At 32.5% G+C, this 25518-nt stretch overlaps 1 protein-coding gene across 2 annotated transcripts in view; it reads left to right on the forward strand.

Moving 5' to 3' along the window:
* The window catches only part of LOC145252654 (germinal-center associated nuclear protein-like), a 662650-nt gene that overhangs the window by 251507 nt on the left and 385625 nt on the right, over nt 1–25518 (forward strand). The window lies entirely within an intron of this gene.

The raw sequence follows: 25518 nt of genomic DNA on the forward strand, positions 1-25518 counted from the left end.
GGAAGCATTTGTCAAGAGATTCACTAATCCTGTGGGATATAACCGTCAGCACATCTGCGGTAGATCTTGCAGAGCGGAAACCATATTGTGTGTTACTAAGAAGGTTATTCCTGCTGAGGTGGTTGACTATTTCTCTATTTAATATGGATTCCAGCAACTTACTCATAACACACAGGAGATTTATTGGTCTGTACTGAGAGGGAGATGACTTATCACCTGAATTCTTAAATACAGGGCAAACTGATGAGGTCTTCCAGGGAATCGGAAAGCACTTCTCCTTAAGGCAGCGCTTAAATAGTTTTGTAAGTATGGGAGCAAGTTCTGGTTGAAGCTTTTTTAACACTATAATTGGGATGTCATCAGGGCCAGTTGCTTTACTGGAATCTAGGTTCTTGATTCTCTTGGCGACCTCATGCACGGATATTTGTATGTTACCTAGCTTGTTCTGTGTTATCGGAGGAAATACAGGGAGTTGATGGCCTTCGTCGTATAGGGTAGAATTAGCTGCAAAGTTCTTTGCAAATAGTTTGGCCTTGTCTGATGCTGACGAGATGACCTCTGGTCCATTGATAATGGTTGGGATAGAACGCACACTTCTGTTCAGGATCCTATTTGTTATTTGCCAAAACTGGTGGGATCCAAGCCGCTGATCAGCTACCTTGGATTTAACAGACTGGGCATATAGCTCTCTTGCATTTTTTATTACTCTTTTACAGTGGTTGTTGGCAGACCTGAAAGCAGCTTTAGTCTCAGTGCATCTATTACATTGGTAGCTATGGAAAAAATGATTTCTGTGCGCGATAGCAGCAGCACATTCTGGGGAGAACCATAGCTGGCTGTTAGGTTTTTGTTGGAATTTTTTAGATGGTATGAATTGATCTATGCCTACAATTAACCATTCGGTCAGATCTGATACTATAGAAGACACATCCTTTTTAAACATGGAGTGCAGAGGTAAATCAGATATGAATGTACGGAAGCTATCCCAGTCAGCCATAGAGTATCGGTATACAGTACGGTGGAGGGTTACATCTGGGGGCTTCTTACATTTCGTTTTTATCTTAACTGATACTACGGAGTGGTCGGAGGATCCTAGAGGAGAATGAACGGAACATGAACATAGCTCAGGGGAAGTTGAGAGAAAAAGGTCTAAGAGGCTTGCATATTGACCAGGTGTATCGGGCACACGGGTGGGTTCGCGAACAATCTGAGTGAGGTCATAAGCAATGGCAAAATCATGACAAAACATCCCCTCATCATCTGTCTTATTTGAATGGGTCAGCCATTCCACGTTATGGACGTTGAAGTCACCACAGATGTGAATGTTAGCCGAGGGATGTGAAGACAGTATGTGGTCTATTTTCTCAGATATGCTCTTAAAGATAGTAACTCCGCTGTTGTGGGGCCTATAGAGGGCAAATATAAATGCAGTGGTGTTAGCAAGTGCAACCCTGAAGCACATATAAGGTAAATTAGGATCTTCTCTAGAGATATCCCTGCCACACGGGAAGCCATCCTTAATGTAGGCACATATTCCATGCCCATGGCGATCTTGGGTGTCAGATTTAGCTGTTAAATTGGAGTATCCGTTAATTATGAACTCATCTAGGGAAGTGGTCGGCCCTATTCCAGTTTCACTTAGAAATAATATGTCCGGTTTCGTCTCCTGTAATTGGGTTTCAACCTCTGGAAGGTTGGAACGTAAACCCCTGATGTTGGAGAAGGAGACCTGGTAGTAGGGGTCTGCGTTGGAAGATGGGATTCTAGGTTTAATCGAGTTATACATACATATATGTAGAAAAAGGTTTGTGTTTACTATAATTTTTTTATGCAAATATTACACAAGTATAAATCATGTAGAATATCTGCATAATTACACATAATAGTTAATTAAAGATGACCATCCCATAAGAAAACCGAAAAAACTAATAGGGAATTAATTAAAATGAATGTTTAAAAAAAGATGCAAATAATTAGCTAGATCTTTTGCAGATGAATGCAATTTCCTGACCCATATATAACAAAGTTGTATTATCGTTTTTAAATGAATAGAGAAAAGTGTTTTTACTATAAATATCAATGCACAAAACACACACACAAATTTATAGGAGTATGGATATATATGTGTGTGTGTGGCTAGATTTTTTATCCTTTTATTATCATATATATATATATTCATAACGTCAGTTTTTTTTATCATTTTATTACCATATATATATATATATAATATCTGAATGGCAACTTTTTCCCCACTTAGTTATTGATTGTGTTCTTCCAGATTATTGTACAAGATAATATAAATTGCCTGCATTCATTTGCAACCTCACTTCTTTCCATGTTGGTTGCATTAAATAAAAGCAGAAATGAAATAGAAAACAATTTCTAAAGAAATCCATAAATTTCTCTCTTTTGCTGAATGTAAGTAATAAGTTCTTCTATATTTTTCCCACTTTCTTCCAAATATTTTGTGAAAATTAGTTTAAATTTGTAATTTTCTGTCGATTAAAAAATAACTTTATAAATCACATTCGCATGTCATATTAATGTAAAAAGAAGGCAAAAATAGATGCTTTTCTTGAGCAGGAAGTTAGGAACAAATTTGACTGACAGTAATACATTATTTGCCATTAAATCAGCTCGGAGGATGAAAAGGAGAAATGGTTTATGTTCTAGAAAGAAAAAGTAATAATTCTTTATAGACTGAACCAAATTCTGTATGTGATTTTTATATATGAATACTTATCGTTGCCTTTCTATGTTAGATAATAGGAGGGTGGGCCGAAAAATTCCAAAGGCTCTGATTGGTCAGGCAAAATCACATGTGAGGAGAAAGACTTATTTTGTAATTGTTAGCTGTTAAGTAACTAACTGGCAAGTAACTGTGTGTGGGTCTCTATCAGTTATTAAATTTTAGGTAAATACTAGCAAGCTTACTAACAGACAGAGGTATTATTCACTCTCTCTCTCTCTCTCTCTCTCTCTCTCTCTCTATATATATATATATATATATATATATATATATATATATATATATATATGACAGATGCGAGGTATTACATACTAATTTTACCAAAATTCTTCACTTAGATTTTATTTTATTAAAAGCAAATATTTTTATTTTTTTAAACACACACTCAATGTTTTCAGTCTGATATTTTCATAATCAAATGATTCAGACATTTGTTAAGTTGACTTAAATAATAAATAACATTCATAAGAAAAATTGGGTATATGTATATGAAGTTTTAAGTTGGTTCTATTTCCATGGGTCACTTAGAAGTAGTGGCATGTATATACTTTTTCTCTGAAATTTATTTTTGACAGTAAAATTCAAAAAATTTGTTTGATTGTATAGTCACTTGATAAAATGGTTTATTTGACACTGTCATTGATCTCTTGTAATTGGAATTAATTTTGTACTAGAGATATTAGATAAGACAATATGCTTTTGTATTATTGTTGGATCTGACAAATAGGAAGTTTGAGTGTCTAAGTGCATTAAAGTTTGGCTTAGTTGAACTTTGACTAGATAATAAAAATAAAATTTTTTTTGTTTATCATGCAACTTTTTTCTTCTACATTTCATGATATCTTTTTATTCATTTTTGATAACCACTGGTTGGCATTGCCTGGGGTCCATTACATTCAAATTTCTTTTGTAGATATTTAACTACACGTTTTTGTTATATTGTCAAATCACTGAAGTTAAGCAATGTTGAACCTGGTTAGTACCAGATGGGTGACCATTTAGGAATCCTAGGCGCTGTATGTGCTCTCTGCTTATCTCGGCATTTGTTTCTAATCATCCTGTACAGACACTTCACTTGCCACTGGTATTTTACACTGTCGACTCGGGAGAGGTGTGGTTGGAGATTGCATACCTCCTGCCACAAAAATTTCATGCGCAAGCAATCCTTCATGTGTATCCATAGTCTGTCCAAGACTGAAGGAGTCCTTTTTGTTATATTTAGTACCTAAGCTAAAAACTCAAATACGGAACATTAACTCTTACTAAAAGATTAAGAGTTTTTTTTACTGTTATTTCATCTCAAACAAGGCACAATGCTCCTTTATCGTAAGGGGCTTCTATTTAGAACCAAATTTACAGGGATACTATGTAGGGAGTTGGGCAGTGAGATATCTGTTCACATTACACTTGAAATTCTGCATGTCAATACAGTTGGGGAAGCAGGGACCCAGGAGGGAATTCCAAAGTGTAGCAGTACAAGAGAAGAAGCTATTTGAGTAGAAGACTTTACAGCATATAAGAATCTCTATAGTGTAGGGGTGTGATTTTGCTGTTTGCTGGGTTTCTCAAGGCTATCTACATTGAGAGGGTACAAGTGCTTTGAGTTCATCAGAGCCCATCCCATTAAAATACTTGTAAAACAGGCACAGAGATGCCACATTTCAGCAATGGGACAGAGGTTGGAGTTTGGTTGCTAGTGCGAGACCTATTAGGTTGACGACTGTTTTTTTTTTTACCTTGTTTAGATGAGTGGCAGATGCACCAGCAATACTCCATGTATGAGCAAATAGTGGCTTTATAGAGGGACATGATACTCTCAGGTGTGAGTAACCTTCTAGCATGGTAGAGAGATCTCCCTTTCTTCACAGCAGCCTTGGCAATTACCTCTATGTATTTGTTCCAATTTATGCTACCTGTGAAAGTAAAGCTTAGGAGTTTGAATGAAGTACTTCCAGGTAGTGTATCATTATCCATATCAATCAATGATTGAGACGGTTTCTTATAGTTATTAAAGGAAGGAAGCTTAGTCTTGGCGGCATTGAACTACCATCCATTCATTACACTACAAACTGGAGGTCTTCTAAGGTTTTAGCCATTTTCTTAGATGTGTTCATTTATTTTCCATTCGAGTCTATTATAGAAAATAGTGCCATCAGCAAATATACTCATCTCAGAGACACACTAATTAGGGAGGTCATGTATGAAGAAGAATAAAAATAATAAAATAAACAATCCTTGTGGCATGCTTACATTTATATCATGTTGATTTGACATACGACCACCAAGAACAATCTGGATTTTTCTATTATCTAAGAAGGATTTAATTATATTAAGTATTCGTTCAGTAATACTATATGATTTAATATTCATGAGAAGACCATCATGCCAAACTCTGTCAAAGATTTTAAATATGTTTAGGGCTACTGCTCTACCCTACCCTGCCTTAGCCAGTGCACGGTATTGTGACCTATCCTCGTCCGAGTCACTATGCTGATCGACATTGACCAGATGTGCAGTAGGACCTGTTGGTTGCGCTGGGCAGTCTTTCATTCACGACCGGTGCCTGTTAAGTTCTCTTGTGTCAGGGTTGATATGCAGTCGTCTCGCTGATCGGTCACCCGCTAAAGAAAAAGAAACAGTAATTCACAATTCGCCGTCTGGTAGGAAATGCCCAGAAGAAGGAAAACAAACTCAGCTCTGCTAGTTTACTGATTAATTTTCATATATATATATATATATATATATATATATATATATATATATATATACACACACACACACACACACACACACATAATTCACAATTATATAGTTCATATAGTCGACAATTAGTCTTTAGGCCTTTCCCTTTCTTTTTTTTTTCTTGGTAGTGCAGCTTAGTAATGCAGGCATCATGGAGAGGGTAGAGTAAGCGATCACTCTCAACTTCTACTTTGAAATCGACTCTCGGACTGACTCTCAGACTCCAAAACTCAAACTGACTTTTTCCAGCTCTGCACATGATTATGTAGTGCAGGGCATTCCCCCCAACGAACCAACCATGACAGCGTCACTTCCGCCTTGTCTAGAGTGGATTCCTCTTTGAATTCCCATGTAATCATACCTGGAAAGGTTGCAAGCTGTTACCAGGCCCTTGATGTCACTCTTGTGATTCCTAGGTCAGATAACTGTCTACGAGTTGTAAACATTCATTTTCCAATATACAAATTCGCATTATTTTGCACTGGTTCACCACATGTTTTCGCTCAACCTTTAAAATGACATTGCTGTCGACAGATAACCAAAAATGATTAAAACACAATCATTTATTATTTTGCTATTTTCGCTCAGCAGGGATTTTTGCTGTCGCCCAGGCACACTATATTTAATGAAGAGTTACGTATGCCCATTTTTATAATGAATTTTAAGTTTTTTCTCCCTCCCTTGGGGAGCCCAACCACCCTTTGGGTTGGTCATGTCACAGTTTATACATTTGGAGATTACAGTTAGGATACCTGCAGTTGAACTAGTATGCCTAAATCTGTACTGTTGGTTGGAAAAAAAGTTTATTATCTATGAGGCAGTGGACTAGTGCTTGATTGATTAAGAATTCAAAGATTTTGGCAAAGAAAGGGAGAAGACTAACGGGGCGATAATTGAATGGGCCAATTCTTTGGTCAGAATTAAAAAAAAAAACTGGTACAACAGGAACAGTTTTCCAGCAGACAGGAAAGCAAGATTTAGTAAGGCATTTGTTGTAGAGTTTGGAGAGAACTGGGACAAACTCAGCACAGAATTTTTTTAATAGTATAGCCGGGACCAGATCATGCCTTCCAGGGGCCTAGAAGTTTTAGTTATTACCCAAAGCTGACTTTTCTTTTTAGGTATTCATTCAAGAATGTCTCTATATTAGCTAACTGATAAACCAGACTAAGTACTTTTTATTCGCGAAGTATGTTATTTCTGATAACACAGTACAACACTAAAAACATGGAAATTAGCTAGTCAAAATCAAATTTTGATTTGTCAGCTTAAATGCTATTTATGTCTAATTTAAAATCTGGCTGATATAATTTTATATATTAGATTTGATTTGTACACTTTGCATTTTACTGTTTTTATTTAATCCTAAAGAAAATGTTAGTTTTCTTTATGGACCTTTTTCAGTGAGCTTTTAAATTATATTTTATAATATTAAAAAGAAAATGTTTTTCTCGCAGACAACTTATTTTCTTTCATTTTTTTGTTTTATAGAATTAGTGGCATGGTAGGTTATACCCTGAAGCTTATTTACTTTCTTCTGAAAAGATGAAAAAATAACATCAACTAAAAACTAAAGTATTTAAAAACAGAGTAAATGTTTTTCTAAAGTTTAAATAAATTTTCTGTGAAAATATAATTTCATTTCTTATTAGCATTGCAATCTGAGGTTGAAAAATTTCCAATGAAATATTATGATCTACAAATAGTCATGTAAGATGTTATTGACCATATCTTACTATTGAAATACGGTGTTGGTATGTCAGTTATAAAACAGAGTGGGAAATTATTAACATTAAAGAAATTTTCAAATTTAAAGTGGGTTAGTGACACTTGGAAATAATTGAAGATAGGAATGATATTTGTGGAATATACACAAATATTCAGCATGTATACATGCATGGCTATTGCAGTATGCTATAAGAATACATTGAAATAATTGACATGATATAGAAAGATTTTTTCCAGATATAAAATATTGCTAGACTGTCCTCAAAAGAATCATTAATGCTCACACGTGTGTGACAGTCAGCCCCCCACCCCACCCTCGTTCTCTGTAAAGATCCACCCTCCCACTCTGGTGACTGAGTGTAGGTCGTCACAGTGGAAACCAGTAACTGATTGTCTCAAGTTTGCCCCCCCCCTCCAATGTGTGTGAATGATTGAGGTAGATAAGGAGTGAATTTGACTGACAATTGTTTATTGTTCTTTTTTTTAAAGTAGAGAACGTCAGTCTGCAGTAACAAGCAGGGTGATTCATTCCCTGGTGAGCTGCTACAATGAAAGTAAAAGTAATGGGATCTTAGAAAAAGTATATTTTATAAGAAAAGACAACAAAATATCTTATTTTTTTAGTCGAGCAATTCCATTCCAGCTGCAGACTCAATAATTCTTTGTTCCTAAAGTCAAGACAACATTCTCTCAACACTGCAAAGAATTAATGCTTGCACATGATTTACATGATCGTCAAGATCTTCTGGCTTTGTGTCAAGATAATAGTTTTATAGCAGGAGTAACTTTGGAGAAATAACTACATACAGTAATAAATGTACTTATATGAATAGCTATTACAAGGATAGTGTTCATTTCAGTAAATTGTTTCCTTAGAAGATCAAAGGAGCAATTTAGTAAACTGAACCCACTTTTATTATGTATTTAAAAATTTTGATCCATAAACATTTATCCGAAAACGTATATGTAGCTTAAAATTATAAAGTACAAATGTATTTTCATTTATTCACATTAAAACCCTTATTAAAAGCTCATGGGATATTTAGAAAGAAAAAAGATGAACAGTGTTGCCTGGGTGTATGTTGAATGCACATTTATTTCTATTTTTATATCTTGTGTAAGTGTATATTATTATTTCCACATTTTTACCTCCATTATTATTAGCATCCAAACACTGCATTATTATATATATTTTGTGTACCGTTGAACTCATTCATTGTAGAAAAGATTCTATGCATAATGACGGATGTCATAGGCTATATATATATATACACACACATTGGATACATATTATTTTCTATTATAACTAGTTTATGTTTGCTACTCTAATAGGTTCTTCCCTTGGGCAGCTAGACTACTTTGGAATTCCCTTCCTGCTACCTGCTTCCCTGACTGTACTTAGATGCAGAAATTCAAATGTAACATAAACCAACATCTTGTTTGTCTTTCTTAGGCATATCCAAATGGTGATATGTCTTGTTTGGGGTGAAGGTGAGCAAAAAAAAAAGAATAAAAATAAATAAATAAATAATATCTTGTAAAGTTGTTTTAGTTGTATGTGGAAGAAAAATTAAAAACTCATGGTTGAATCCATTTTTATCAAAGTTCAAAATTATCCTATGAATAAGTACATCAATTTAATATTTTGTTGCATCACCTCTGTTATGTTTTACTGCTTCCAGCTGCTTTTTATAGTTGACCACAAGTTTTTTTACACTGATCCGATGTTAGTTCACCCAATCCTCCCTTGCATAATTCCTTGAATTACTTGATAGTTGGTGGATTCTGTTTATGAATTTTAACCTTCAAAATATTCCACGAATTCTCAATTGGATTCAAGTCAGGAGACTGACTTGGTCAATTAAGAGTACTGATACTATTATTTTCAAATCATTTCTTTGTAAGTTTTGTGATATATTTTGGACCATTGTTGTGTTGATGCACAAAATTACGATCATGTTATAAAGAAGTTGCAGCTTTCTGAAGGTTCTTCTCTAGAATCTTACTGTATATGCTAACATTCATTCTACCATGGATAACTTATAACGTACCAGTGTCCTTGGATGAAAAGCATTCCATATTGTAATGGAACCACCCTCAATTTTCTTTTATTTTACTTCAGTTAGGTTTATGAGGTCAAAGGGCTGCACTTGATTCTAGTATGATTTAAATTTATATCGAAAGACTCTTTTAAGAATAGATGTTATTCCTTTTATGGTTGCTATTTGTATTTCGTTACAGCTTTGTCTTCCTGGGATTGTCTCTAAGTATTTCTGAAGATTCTTTTTTATTGTGCTCCTATCACAACCAGTATAATCAGTGCTCTATGGACAAATGTATATTTAGTTGACCTTTGACAACTAAATATTTTCGTTTACTAGCCAAATAGAAATGCTGCTAGCCAAACCCATATGATTTTTAGAATATGACATCTTCATGCTGTGACGAGTATGTATATCATAAAGATTTTTCTGTATATTTTTAAATAAGAGTAATTCTAAATATACAACAAATTTTATGTTGATACTTGAAGGTATAAACATTCTGATTTCTTCAGATTTTTTTAAAAACAGCCTTCGTTAAAAAAAAAAAAAACGATTATATTGTTCTATTAAACTTTTATTCTTTAAATAATTAAACTTTGCCCATTTTATTATAAAAAAAGTTGAAAATATATTTTTCACTTGGTAGTGAGCTTTAGAAGATTGTCACTAAAAGAAACACAATCGCCAAAAGATTAGCATGTCATTATTTCTAGTTGCCACTTTGAAAAATCACTCGCAAATGTGACTGTTTCACTCGCAGTGTAGAGCCCTGATAATGTTTATTTCAGAGACCATGTTGTTTTTAGATCATTTTTTAAGTCCTGATATTTTGTTATCTTTTCCTGTTCAGCTCTATTAAGGCCAAAGTCATTTGGGGCTGTGACATTGTTCTTTTGGGCTTGTTGGCTTGATTGCTTTGTCTTTTATGTATCTGTCAGCCTGTATGTCTTTTTCATAGAACACTGTCATATTTACGTTTGATGTTATCGGTGATGGTTCATGTTTCCAGTTCCATCTCTCCACAGATCTTCCAGTGGAAATATTTACATATTTTGTTGTAACAAACAGTGTAAAGACCATCTGCCAATAAGATTGGGCATCTAGATATTGGGTGGATTGGGCTTTGACAAAACCTGCATTGGCCATTTGCTTGTAGGCAAGCCATTTTTTTTTTTATTCATTTGTGAGTAAACACTGATCTTGACTGGCTACAATGAGTCTTTCTTCATCAAATGGAAGCCTCCCAGTCTTAAGCCATTGGAGTGAAGCATCCCTGTCTATATAACTTAACTGTAAGGATGCTATTGTGCTTGTTGAAGGCAGTGCCATTTTTTGACAAACACTTGTAGTTGTATATCTTTTGAATAGTTCAAGTTTCTTTTCATCTGACCAGATTATCTTTGTATAAAACTGCACACCTTTCTTTTCATAAGTAAAAAATGTCTTTGACATGTTTGGATTTTAGTAAAAGGCACTTTTCTTGGTGATAAATGAAAGATTTTACGATATAGAGCTCTGCTAATGGTATCTTAGATTAATTTATTTTTTATTCAAGATGTATATAAAGTGTCTTTTTAAATATCTCAATGATTTACATTTTCTGGTAAAAGTATAATAAGCATGCAAACCCCTTGCAAAGGGAACCGCTTCATTCGTTTGGTTGATCCTCTTGTGAAGTTTGAGTCTTCCAATTAACGTACATTTTTTCATATGCTCTGCACATAGAAATACCAAACTAAACATAGTCATAAACTTACATGCATTTGTAACTTTGGTGACTTCTAAAATCAGCATTACAAAAACAATCCCTCTCACATTCATTGCATGTTAAATCAGTTTGACATCTCACACGTTCGGATAGAATGATGCCAAACTTTGTGCATTTCTTTTGTGTTTCTTTCAATGAATGCTGTATTTTTCAAATAACGACTTACCAAAGCTTACTTAAACTTATTAATTTGTAATAAGTTTCATTTACAATGTAAATTTATTTGATTTATAAATCTTACATTTTTCAAATGTAGTATATTTGTGAGGCTTTTCTTTTAAACTCAATGTTTATTCATGTTTTGTTATTGCATTTTCTTACTATTTTATGATTATCAAATATTTTGTTTACTCATCTAAGTTATTACTATTTTTTCATATTATATGTTATATTTTATTTTTGGATAAGCAGGATTGCTCAGGGGGGGTGTCTGTAACATAACTTCTATCCCTTCTCCATCGTTTAGCCCCTCTTCACTTCCTCTTTCTTTTTTGTCCAACCCATTCCCCTCTCTGGGCATACACACTTACACAACTTCAGTTGGTGTAAGGGAAATAACTCTATGAAAAAAATAATAGTTACTTTCCTTTAGTGATTGGAACACAGACTACATAATATTGAAAGATGTGTGTATGTCTTGATAACATTAAATGATATAAATGACCCCAAATAATTTTCTTTTTTCTTTAAATTTTAAATATTATACATTCGGGTTTACATCGATAAAACAAAAATAAAAATATATACCCTGCATCACATCCTCATACTTCTTAATACCACATCTATCTCATCATCACCTCCTTGCAGATCTTTTCATAAAATGAAACTGTCTTGGTTTTGTACATTGTTTTTTTTTCATCAGTTTCCACCTGACTGACAATTCAGCTCCACATTGTTGCCTAGACCTACGATACCATGTTATGGACCAAAAATATAAAAATACCTTTTTAGTCATGAACACAGGTTGTGACAATACTTATGACAAATTCCTTTGGGAATAAAACACAAGCGTTTCTGTGTAATTCGCTTTCCATACATATATTTCTATACTACTTTTTATATAATGTTTCTTTAGAGCCAGATTTGGTTATCAAATATTGAAAGGACACCTGAAAGTTTCTGCATGAATTTCATTACATTTGCAGTGATTTACTATTTATGTTTGCTCTTTATACTGACTCCTTCTCCCACTTTTTTTTTTTTTTTTAGAAATAATTCATAGTCTATCTTTTTCAAAAAATTTTCTTGTAGAATTAAAGAAAAGTAAATGTTATAAAAATGTAAAATAAAAATAGACCCCCTGAAAAAATGAAGAATTTATTTAAAAGAAAATTCTGATATTAATATTTATAAACATATGTAGGAAAACTAATTTTGATGAAACAAAACTTAAAGACATAAATATGAAATTTTATGAAAATAAAAAATAAAAATATAAAAAAAACTGATAACTTTGGTGAGTAGTGGAAAAGTTCTATGAAAATGAGAAGAAAAAATTGATAAAAAAATGAAATTCTTTTTTCTCTTAGAATTTTAAACATGGAATGATTTTGAATTTTAGATTTTGGTTTGAATGTAGGGTGGGAGTATTTTTAAAGTGACCGTTCTTTAAATTTGAGCTGTAATTGAATTTGGGTTGGACACTTGGCAATTCATGAGCGAAGGAAAAGTTTGGAGTTGTGACTATTAAAAGCCATGAATAAATTAACTTAAAAAAATAAATGAAAGCGAAGAGAAAGGAAAAACGTGTTGCATTTTGGGATAAAAGTGTGACACCTTTTTCATCTTTGCTTCATTGAAATTCCAACTAATTTAATTTAGAAAATAAGAGTGAACAAATGAGTACTTATTAAGAGGAAATCTAAGAAGAAACAATGTTCATAAGATAGAATTAATACTGAGAAAAATATAGTAGCTAGAATGAAGAATCAAAGAGATATACAGCATAATTTTGTTGATGCACCAATTCTCATTAGATCATTGAAGTTAAGCAATGTTAATCCTACCAAATGGGTGACCAATTTGTGAAGCCCAGGCGCTGTATGTAGGAGGATGTCAACACCTCTCTGCAAGAGTTGCAAAAACCTAACATCATCATCTCCCTTAACGGGAATATACATGTGACTGGGGTCCGCTTGTGAATTTCATACTCCAATGGAACTTCCTCCTTTGAAGGAAGCCAGTTAAACCTGTATAGGATTAAGGCCGTTTCCATTCCAATCAAAGAGACAGAATAACATTACAAGAAAAAGAGAGGATAAAGATGAGCAAAGAAGAAGTAAAGAGTTAGCCTAATCGAAAGAATCCTTGATGTCGCTTAACTTTAGTAGTCTAATGAGAACATTTGTCTGAAAATAGAGATGACAAGATTGAAAGGTTAAGGCTTTAGAAAATCTGTAATATTATTTAGTGAAGCTCTTGTTAAGGTTTTTTGCAATGATCAAAATCAGGGTTGTAGAATTGCTAGCTAATTTGCTCAACTTGTGAAAGTTTAAATGGTTGATGCCAATCTAGGAAGTCGTTTTCATCCATCAGTAATAATCTGTATATACTTTACATTATTTATAGTTTATTTTTTCTTTTTAAGAAATTCACAGTTTTGTTTTCAAACATGATGGTCATATGTTTTTTTAAATCTGGGAAAAATCAGCATTTTAAAACATGATGGTCATATTTTTTTTTAAATCTGGGAAAAATCAGTATTTTCAAACATGATGGTCATATTTTTTTTTAAATCTGGGAAAAATCAGCATTTTCAAACATGATGGTCATATGTTTTTTTAAAATCTGGGAAAAATCAGCATTTTCAAACATGATGGTCATATGTTTTTTTAAATCTGGGAAAAATCAGTATTTTCAAACATGATGGTCATATTGTTTTAAAATCTGGGAAAAATCAGTATTTTCAAACATGATGGTCATATTGTTTTAAAATCTGGGAAAAATCAGCATTTTCAAACATGATGGTCATATTGTTTTAAAATCTGGGAAAAATCAGCATTTTAAAACATGATGGTCATATTTTTTTTTTAAATCTGGGAAAAATCAGCATTTTCAAACATGATGGTCATATTTTTTTTTAAATCTGGGAAAAATCAGCATTTTCAAACATGATGGTCATATTTTTTTTTTAAATCTGGGAAAAATCAGCATTTTCAAACATGATGGTCATATTTTTTTTTTAAATCTGGGAAAAATCAGCATTTTCAAACATGATGGTCATATTTTTTTTTAAATCTGGGAAAAATCAGCATTTTCAAACATGATGGTCATATTTTTTTTTAAATCTGGGAAAAATCAGTATTTTAAAACATGATGGTCATATTGTTTTAAAATCTGGGAAAAATCAGTATTTTAAAACATGATGGTCATATTGTTTTAAAATCTGGGAAAAATCAGTATTTTAAAACATGATGGTCATATTTTTTTAAAATCTGGGAAAAATCAGCATTTTTAAACATGATGGTCATATTTTTTTAAAATCTGGGAAAAATCAGCATTTTCAAACATGATGGTCATATTGTTTTAAAATCTGGGAAAAATCAGCATTTTTAAACATGATGGTCATATTTTTTTAAATCTGGGAAAAATCAGCATTTTGAAACATGATGGTCATATTGTTTTAAAATCTGGGAAAAATCAGCATTTTTAAACATGATAGTCATATTTTTTTTAATCTGGGAAAAATCAGCATTTTCAAACATGATGGTCATATGTGTTTTTAAATCTGGGAAAAATCAGCATTTTAAAACATGATGGTCATATGTTTTTTAAATCTGGGAAAAATCAGCATTTTCAAACATGATGGTCATATGTTTTTTTAAATCTGGGAAAAATCAGCATTTTCAAACATGATGGTCATATGTTTTTTTAAATCTAGGAAAAATCAGCATTTTCAAACATGATGGTCATATGTTTTTTTAAATCTGGGAAAAATCAGCATTTTCAAACATGATGGTCATATTTTTTTTAAATCTAGGAAAAATCAGCATTTTCAAACATGATGGTCATATGTTTTTTTAAATCTGGGAAAAATCAGCATTTTCAAACATGATGGTCATATGTTTTTTAAATCTGGGAAAAATCAGCATTTTCAAACATGATGGTCATATGTTTTTTTAAATCTGGGAAAAATCAGTATTTTAAAACATGATGGTCATATTGTTTTAAAATCTGGGAAAAATCAGAATTTTCAAACATGATGGTCATATTGTTTTAAAATCTGGGAAAAATCAGCATTTTAAAACATGATGGTCATATTGTTTTAAAATCTGGGAAAAATCAGCATTTTTAAACATGATGGTCATATTGTTTTAAAATCTGGGAAAAATCAGCATTTTTAAACATGATGGTCATATTTTTTTTTAAATCTGGGAAAAATCAGCATTTTTAAACATGATGGTCATATTGTTTTAAAATCTGGGAAAAATCAGCATTTTCAAACATGATGGTCATATTGTTTTAAAATCTGGGAAAAATCAGTATTTTCAAACATGATGGTCATATTTTTTTAAAATCTGGGAAAAATCAGCATTTTAAAACATGATGGTCATATTTTTTTAAAATCTGGGAAAAATCAGTATTTTAAAACATGATGGTCATATTTTTTTAAAATCTGGGAAAAATCAGCATTTTTAAACATGATGGTCATATTGTTTTAAAATCTGGGAAAAATCAGCATTTTTAAACATGATGGTCATATTTTTTTTTAAATCTGGGAAAAATCAGCATTTTTAAACATGATGGTCATATTTTTTTAAAATCTGGGAAAAATCAGCATTTTCAAACATGATGGTCATATTTTTTTAAAATCTGGGAAAAATCAGCATTTTCAAACATGATGGTCATATTTTTTTAAAATCTGGGAAAAATCAGCATTTTTAAACATGATGGTCATATGTTTTTTTAAAATCTGGGAAAAATCAGCATTTTCAAACATGATGGTCATATTTTGTTTTTGTAATCTGGGGAAAAAATTCATGCATTTTGTTTATTTCTTTTTAATAAACAATATTTAAAGAATTTAATGAAAAAAACTGATACAACATAAAAAAGGGTTGTAGAGCTAGTAACCCAAATAGTTGACCTTGATTCCTGAGATTTTAAAATATATAATTCTGATTCTGACTTGTAAAAGTATTTGTTTTGATCCTGACTTTTTTTTTTTTTTTTTTACATAGAGGTCACCTTTTATCAAGGCCTGGAAGCCACTTGGGGGGATAAGGGTTAGTACGTGTACAGTAATCAATGGGATAGTATTGTAGTAATCGTTCGTATTGAAGTTTTGATAACGTGTCTTACTTAAGGGGCGGTTAATCAGGAATTTATGTTGGACTTGAAAACATCCAAGTTGTAGTCAGATGGAAAACAGGCAAATGGAAGGGAGTTCCACAGGCGTGCACTTCTAAGAAAGAAGCTTTGTTCATGGAATCTACGTTTTGATTTAGGCACGGATAAAGAGTGGGGGAAATTATTGACAGTGGTTTCAGCTAGATGGGTGTTTATCATGAAAGATTGGTGATGGGGGACCAGAGATTGGAGCTCAGACGAGCACTTGCCATGGAAATAATAATAAAACAAAGACAGGCTCGCAATGTCTCTTCTGTGGGAGAGAGGTTGCAGGGAAGAGACCACAACTTGACAACAAAATCTGATCAAAATTTGCACAGTTTTTGAATCTTTTGTTTTTACTTATGGTTTAAATTTAATTCAAATCAAAGCTAAAATGATTTAAGTGGGGGGTAATTCTCTTTCAGCCTCCTTCCCTCCAAGTGCAAAAGGTTACTTCTGTCCTCTCTTCCAAGAGATGAAGGTTTTTCTTTTTAAGAAATTCACAGTGAAAACTCATCTTACTCTGAAAATTGAAAAGAACTTTTCTTCCTGTGTGTGTACCTAGTGTTAGGTGAAATTTCTATGAACAGTGTTCTTTCTAAGAATTTCTGTATAACACATTACCAAGGGGGCAACTTCCCTGCAGACTACATGATGATCATTTTTTAATCCAATGTCAACAAATATTTGTCATAAATCATCCCCATGAGTAATCATATTTTCTTCATTCCATTCATTGTTTTCAATCTTCTCAATCATTTAACTGACAATGCATTAATTCTTATCCTTATGTGGGTTTTTGCTTTAATAAGTGGTGACACATTAGCGGAGGAGGGGGGGTTTAAAATAGACTGGCTAAGATTATGCGATTTGGAAGTATTTATTTTCTGGAATAAGCCCCCCCCCCATCACATTGTTTTTTTTTTTTTTTTTTTTTTTTTTACCTATCCGTTTTATTTTATATGCTGCTGATTTTATACTCTTTTGCTTTGATACTTTTCATAAAAGTAGGAAATTAAAAAGCCCTTGAAATGCATTATCAGAAAGAATTGAATAACTTGTCAGACATTTTTTGGTGTTTTAGTTTATCAAAGAAATTTTTATATTTTGTGCTTGAAAAAATAAATGTTCATTTGCAAGTCTATCTTTTGCTTGGTGATTCTTTACATAAAAATGTGGCTCGTCTTTTATGAATTTCTTCAAAATTTTACTTTCAATTCATTTTACTTTGCTACTTATCTGTCTCTTCTATTTCTTATAATCAGATTATTTTTGTATAATATCTTTTATAAAGCCATTTTGTCTTTTTCTTTGGGAAAAAATCAATTTTTTAGACATAGCTGAGAATTTTATTGTGGCGTCAACACTATAATATCTAATACCCTACAGTTAAAAGTAACTTTTGTATCTGCCTTAAACTGAAACTTTCATATTTCTCAAAGATATTACATAATAGTCTCAAAGAGTTCTTTTTAATTTGAAATATGTTACTAATTATTGCTCTATTTTCATATTAATATTACTAATTATTGCTCTATTTTCATATTAATATTACTAATTATTGCTCTATTTTCATATTAATATTACTAATTATTGCTCTATTTTCATATTAATATTACTAATTATTGCTTTATTTTAATATTGATATTACTAATTATTGCTCTATTTTCATATTGATATTACTGTTACTTTCTACATGTAACATGTGTTTGATGTAATTCCAATGCTCCTTTTTACTGGGAGCAAGGTGTAATGCCAGTTCTGATGATACGCTTCTTTTCGATCTTTGGTTTGTGAGATAGAGGTCCTTCTATACTAAGATAATTTTTATTTTTGTCATAATTCAGAGTGTACCTTTTTGGATTTTCCTCATTAAAAACCGACCTGGTTTAATTCTGTCCTTGTGGGGATAAGTAAATTGAAACTCTCTCATCATTATATATAACTGACTGTACATTCCTGTTTTTACCTGAAAGTTAAAAAAAGAAAATTTTCCTTTAAATTATATCTTTATTATTTTTTAAAAAGATTTTGAAAGTTAAAATTAATTATTACAGTATTGTTTGGTCATTAAATTATTAATTAAACCAAATTATGATAATTAGTAAAAGTAATTTTGTTGAGGAATTGTATAAGTCTCTATTTATAAAATTATGGAATGGAAATAATTTCCAAATCTTAGTCTGTTAATACATAAAGATTTGCTAAAAATTTTAAAACCTGAAATGCTTTCAACAGTTTAAATGATTTGAATTTTTTCTCACATTTCAAATAGTGGGTTTTAAAAAAAAATTTTTTCAAAATAATTAACAAAAGATAAAAATGGATAATGTGTATAAAGAAACCGAAATGCGTTATGGTTGATTTAATTTAGTAAAATTTCAATAGTCTCTCCTGGCAAGGCTTGGTGTGATGTTTGCCAATTACTGGTTGTGTTGTTTCTCATTTTTATCAAGCCATGGCATAAAAAGTTTCCTCTGTTAATGATTATAGTATTTTGAGTTTTCTGCAGTAAAGTTAGTACCTATATTAATAAAATTATGTAACCACTTTGCATGTGTCTATAGCTAGATTCGCATCTATCAAGCTCTTGTCTACACTATTCAACCTGTGAAACCCGGACTGTGAGAGCAAGCAAGCAAAGAAAGCTTGAGGTGTTTGATAATTGTTTACACCACATCGCTTGTATTTCCTGGCAACAGTTCATTTCAAATGCTGATGTTCATTCTTGCTGCAACATATCTCCTCTACAACAACCTCTTCTCTAGAGATGTCTTTTCTGGTTCGGTCATGCTCTTTCATTGTCACTCCTCCACAAGGCCATTGCCCCCCCCCCTCTAAGGATTTAAAAAAAAGCCAGTTGAAAACTTGGCATCCCTCACACCAACATTCCCCTTTATTGCTCTTTTTCTTCAGATACCAAGTTCTAAGCCATGGCAGAATTGGCAATCAATTCTTGAATTACTCAGTTTTTCTTTCGTTCATATCTCTTAACAGTAGAGATTACCACTGAGTATTAAACTTTTGATATGATTTTTATAAAATTATCGGTCTTAAGGGAATTTCACTTTTTGATTTTGCAATTTCTGTCTTTAGCAAACTCTGAACAAAAGTTTAAAGACAGATTCAACACGAAAGAATTTTAATTTGAAAATACCAAAAAAGGAAATCGTCAATATTTTAAGTCGTTTGATGTTCACTCATCAAACTTGTTAATTAGTTCAGCGCTTCTCAGCTTTTGGATAATTATGGCTGTGGATTCATCAGGATTTATACTGGCTTTTATCTTCATATTTTCTAATTATATTTTTAATACTTCACCTTTTTTTCCTTCATGTTTCTTTAGCATTTCTTTATTCTTGGGTTGTGCATGATTGGCTAAATTACACTATGGAATTAAGTCTGTCATCTGTTGAACCCACAACTGTTTCTCCATTTTAGTTTTTTGTTTGAACATTTTTAAAGTTGTACACAGAAGAATTAAAACTTTAGTTTCTCTTGTTTACTTCAATAAATATATTAGTATAGTAAATAAATAAAAAGAAAATGTGAAAATCATGCACAGGCGAAAATACACATTCAAAGTAGTTACATAATTGTACGTTTAGTACGGTGCAAAAATAATGTCATTTTTTGACGTTCAACTTCCAAAGATCATAACTTCTTTCATAATAAACTTTTATTAATTGAGATAAGAACCATTATAATCAACACATTTTTGCCAATGAGTTTAGTTATCTAATTAGCATAGAAATCCAGATTTCTGGAAGTGCTGAAGTCATTGAAGGCTGATTTGGCATCGTCTCGGCTTTTGAAGCATTTTCTGCACAGAAAGTTGTCGAGATGTTTGAAAAATGGATAATCGGTGCGCAAGAAGTTTGATGAATATGGTGGATGAGGCAGAATCTCGTAGTCCAATTTGTTGAGCTTCTGCAGGATCAGTTGAGCAACATGTGGGTGAGCGTTGTTAGAAGAATTGGTCCTTTCATATTGACCAATCTCGGGCACATACGTTGGAGCTTGTGGTACGTTTCGTCAATTTGTCAACAGTACTTCTCCGCCGTAATTGTTTGATCCGGATTCAAGAGGCTGTGATGGATGAGACTGGCAGCAGATCACCAAACAATCGCCATAACCTTTTTTTGCTACAATTTTGACTTCGGAAAGTGTTGTGGAGCTTCTCCGGCATCCAACCACTGTGCTGAACATCGTCGGTTGTCGTAGAGGATTCATTTCTCATCACACATCACAATCTGCTAGAGAAATAGGTTGTTTTTGTTGCGCATAGAAGACACCTCAAAATGACGATTTTTTTTTGATTATCATTCAATTCATGCGGCACCCATTTATCCGACTTTTTTGACTTCCCTATTTACTTTAAATGGCGAACGACTGTTGAGTGGTCGACCTTGAGTTCAATAGCAACTTCTTGTGTGGTTTTGTGAGCATCGGCTTCACTCAAGGCTTTCAAATGTTCTTTATCAACTGCAGTCGGTCGGCTGCGACCATCTTCATCTTTGAGGCTCTCATCATCATTGCAAAATTTCTTGAACCACCGTTGTGCCACACGTTCGTGAGTGGTTCCTGGACCAAATGCATCATTGATATCATAAGCTGTCTTAGCAGCTTTTCGGCCTAGTTTGAACTGGAATAAGAAAATTGTGCGGATTTGAATTTTGTCCATGCTGTCAAAAAGCCTGCAAAAAAATGAATGATAATGAATAACACAATCTAATAGAGAGAAAAATGTGGTTCTAAAATGATATATAACATGCCTATGTATGTCAATGAATTCAGAAATCATATGTAAATGTAACATATGTGAAAAAACGATATTGTTTTTGCACCAACCTAATAATATTGAGAAATAATTGTGTAAGGGAGATAACTCCATTTTTAACATTGAAGTGAAAAATTATAAGTTATGCTCCTTACATTATTTGAGTTATTTATAGAAAAAAAATAAAAATAATGAGACAGCTACAAATATTTTTCAAAGAAAACTAAGCGAAATACATTATTTTCTTGCAAAGAATATATAAGAAAAAATATATCAAATACATTACTATTTAGGACTGGCTTTGAAAATCCAACAAGATGACTTTATGTATTAGATTCATTTTTAGATCGATGTTTCAGCTAATAACTCATAATCTGGGAAATAATGACGGATAAAAAACTTTACTTTTCGTTTTTAAATATCATAATTTTTATATTCCTGATGTTTCAAATCTTATGTTCTCAAGCACTATAGATTAGATATTAATCTACTTTCCCAGAAACCTGAAATATGCTGAGAAATCTTATTCAATATTAGGTCACTGAAGGCAGCCACAGAAACAATGTGTCAGTTCTAGCCCATTTGTGATGGCACTAGAAACATCTGATTGACTCTGTTCCAACTTCACTGGATGATACTTTTTGCTGGAAAGCCAGTTTCCTAGAGCTGAGCTGATTAGATGGGTAACTTTTTGTGTATTTAGAAAACAGTAGTTTGGCATTCATGTTTTTGATGTACTATGGAGTCACAGATGATTTCTATAGCTTTTGTGGTATGTATGTATTTAATCATGGGAAAAATAAAACCAAAGACATCCTGATAATTCTTAAAGATGTTTTTTTTTTTTTTTTTTACAAAACAAAAAAAAAACGAATTTATTTCTTTGTAACATCTTGTTTGGGATAATTTTATTTTGGAAAAATTATTGTAAAATATGTTTTTATTTTGTTTGGAATAATTTAATTGACAAGGTTTTTCCTGCCTATCAGAATTTCTTATTTCTTGTTAGTTTTTTTTAAATGTCTTTTAGGGTAAAAGAGGAGATTTAACATGAAAAAAAGTTCAATTAATTAAAACTGTCTTTTAGCAAGGAAATGAAAAAAAAATTTTTTTAAATTAATTTTTTCATAGAGATTTTGTTTTAAAATCTTTGTTAAGGCTTTTTCTATATTACTTTATAAACTTCTTGGTCTCTATTTTGGTTACTTATCTGTGGCCTCTCTCCAGTCTTTCTATCCATTTTTGTTTTTCATCGATTTATTTCTTTAGTTACACAATGAATCTCTTTGCCACGCACTTTGAAAACAGTTTGGCTTTCTCTTGATATTTGATAAATCTTTTTGTTTGATAATTGACTTATACCTTTGTTTCTCTCTCTCTCTCTCCCCCCTTTCATTTACACTAAATCTCCTTCCCCCCTCTCTCTCTTCCTCTCTCTCTCTCTCTCTTTTTCTTTCTTTTTTCCTCTATTTCTTTTCCTTTCTATTTTCTTCTCTTTCCTTTGCTCTCCTCTCCTGATCTCTCTCACTCTTTGCAACAATTCTCTCATGTCTCTTACTCTCTCTAATACTCAATTTATATAGCTCCTTTCGCGTACGCTCTGATGCTTTATATGTCTTTCTCTCTTTCAACCATTTTTTTTCCTTTTCAGCAGACACCCCTCAACCCCCCCTCTCTTTCACTGTCTCTCTTTTAGCTTTTTTTCTTCACTCTTTCTCTTAATTCCCCCATCACTTTTATTATTAATATTTTTCTGGCTCTTTAATAACTCTTTTATTTTCCTCCAAAATACTTCCTTGCTCCAATCCATTATTTTGTTATTTATTCAATTTTTCTTTGAATAAATTTTATTATCTTCAATTTTAAATACGCAAATTAAAAATCTTTACAAATTTCTTTATTATTTCCTTCATGAATAACCCCTTTCCAAAAAACATTTTTGGAATGCTAAAAAATTGTCTTTCTTTCGCTTTCTATTTGAATCATTTATTTTATTTTTTTTTGTTTTCTTTACCTTTTTGCATGTTTTTATTATTTTTAAAAACATATTCTTTATTTTTATTGATTTATACTGTTTTGAAGAATGAGCTTTGGCAACAATCTTGGATAATGTCCTAACACTGCCACATTTGATACTTCTAATTTAAGGCAATGTAATAACTGGTTTCCTGGCAACACCCATTGCTGCCAAAAAGCTCTCAAAAACACATTTATGTTTTCTACTTCCTTGCACACAAAGGGCAGCTTACTGCGTGCAATTTTACACAAGCCCCTTTTATTATCTCCCTTTTATGCATGCTTCTAAGAATCAGCACATGATGCAAGGGTGTCTTTAACACATGCACACAAAGATGTTTGTGTTTACACATTTTGTGTTTAAAGCACATTTTTTTTTATTGACTATCAGTTTTATTTTGAGATTTTTTTTTTTGAAAACGAGTTCTTTAAAATTAAATTTAATGATTTTAGAAATATGGTTATAATCATCATTGGATTTAGCTGTTTTTATTTTCCTAACAACATTTTGCCTTAAAAATGAAGATTTTATTTTATCTATTGTCTGCCTACAGTTCACTTTATGGTAATGAATGCAACAAAAGATGCGGAAAACCCATTTAAATAAAGTTGAGATAATTCATTGGATGAAAAGAAAAACAAATCATATTAGGGGAGAGGAAGCATTAGAAATGAGGAAGCAGTGATGAGAATGCAAGAAAGAAGATTCCAGAAATGAGTTTGAGAGAGATAAAGGTTGTACATAGGATATGCGAAATTTTTACTTTGAAATGAGATTACATAGAGAAGGAATTTCCGTTTTGAAATTAATATAAGGTATCAAAGGAAGTAACGTAGGCAAACAGGAAGTCTAAAGAAAGTACCTGGAAAAAAGAAAGACTAGTCTAAACCCTATGTTTTTTGATCTGGGAAGAGAGCAAATGTTTGGGAGCCCCCCCCCCCCCCATGTAGAGTGGACAGAGTTGAAGACTCACATTGTAAAATATTTTTAGAGCAATTAAAAAAAGTAATGAGCCTATTTACATGTTATCTTTACTGATAATATAAACATCAAGAGACTCCAGTATCACTGGACTCAAGCAGCGCCGGTTCAGGAGAGGTGTGGGTGGAGATTGCGCAACCCTTGCCATACAGTTACACGTGTAGCTACCCCTACAGGGAGGTATTTTCTTTCTTTCTTTTTTTTTTTTACATAGGCATCACCACTTATCAAGGCCAAGAGGCCACTTGAGGATAAGGATTAAAGAATGTAGAGTAGAAATTGGACAATATAGTAATTGTTAGTAATGGAAATTCGGTAAATTTGTTAACTTATATGGAACGGCTCATCAACAAATTGTTTACATTAGACTTGAAGACAACTATATTGTAGTCAGCTGGAAAGCAAGAAAATGGAAGACAATTCCATAGACATGCAGTTCTAAGAAAGGAGCTTTGCTCATGGAATCTATGTTTAGGTTTAGGCACTGATAAAGAGTGGGGAAAATTAGTGATAGTGTTTTCTGCTAGACGAGTGTTTCTTGTGAAAGTTTGGTGGGGGGCATAGATTGGAGCTCAGTCGAGCACTTGCCATGAAAATAACAATAAAGCAGAGACAAACTCGCAACATCTCTTCTGTGAGATAGAGGTTGCAGGGAAGAGAAAAGGACATCCTTTACGAGGCTATGAAGTCTATTTTGAACTCTATCAAAGCAGGATAAGTCCTTCTTTTTAGCAACTCCTGCCCAAATGTGTCAACAGTACTCCATCCTTGGACATACCTGGCTCTTATATAGATAGAGAATTGCATCAGCAGTGAGATATCTACTGGATTGCTAGAAGGATCCCACCATTTTTCCAGCGGCCTTGGCAACAGATTAAATGTATGTGTTCCATTTAAGATCAGGAGTAAAGGGCAAGCCCAGAAGCTTGCCAAAACATGAGGCCTCCCCAAGACGAGAGTCATTCATTTCAATTGATGCCAGATGGGGATCAGAACATTGACGATGTAAGGATAAAAGCTTGGTTTTAGATGCATTAAAAGTAACAAGCCACCTCTTTCCTCCTTGTACCACTTGCTCAAGATCAGAGGAGAGAGAATCGGAGAGAACTTGTTCGTTTACGATCTTAGATGTGCTACTATAGATAGTATTCTCATTAGCATAAATGTATACAAATGATGTAAGGATGTGATTTAGAAGATCATTAATGTAGATCAGGAAGAGAGTTGGGCCAAGGATGGCCCCCTGAGGGACTCCAGCATTAATACTGAGAGCTTCTGATTTCTGCCCATCAACCACTACTCTTATGAACCTATCAGTGAGAAATGATTTAATAATTGAGAAGACATTTCCAGCTATACCGTAGCTGGAGATCTTGT

The sequence above is a fragment of the Euprymna scolopes genome, chromosome 29 (assembly GCF_053919585.1).
Source record: "Euprymna scolopes isolate OS-2025 chromosome 29, ASM5391958v1, whole genome shotgun sequence".
In the NCBI taxonomy this organism is placed as follows: Eukaryota; Metazoa; Mollusca; class Cephalopoda; order Sepiida; family Sepiolidae; genus Euprymna; species Euprymna scolopes.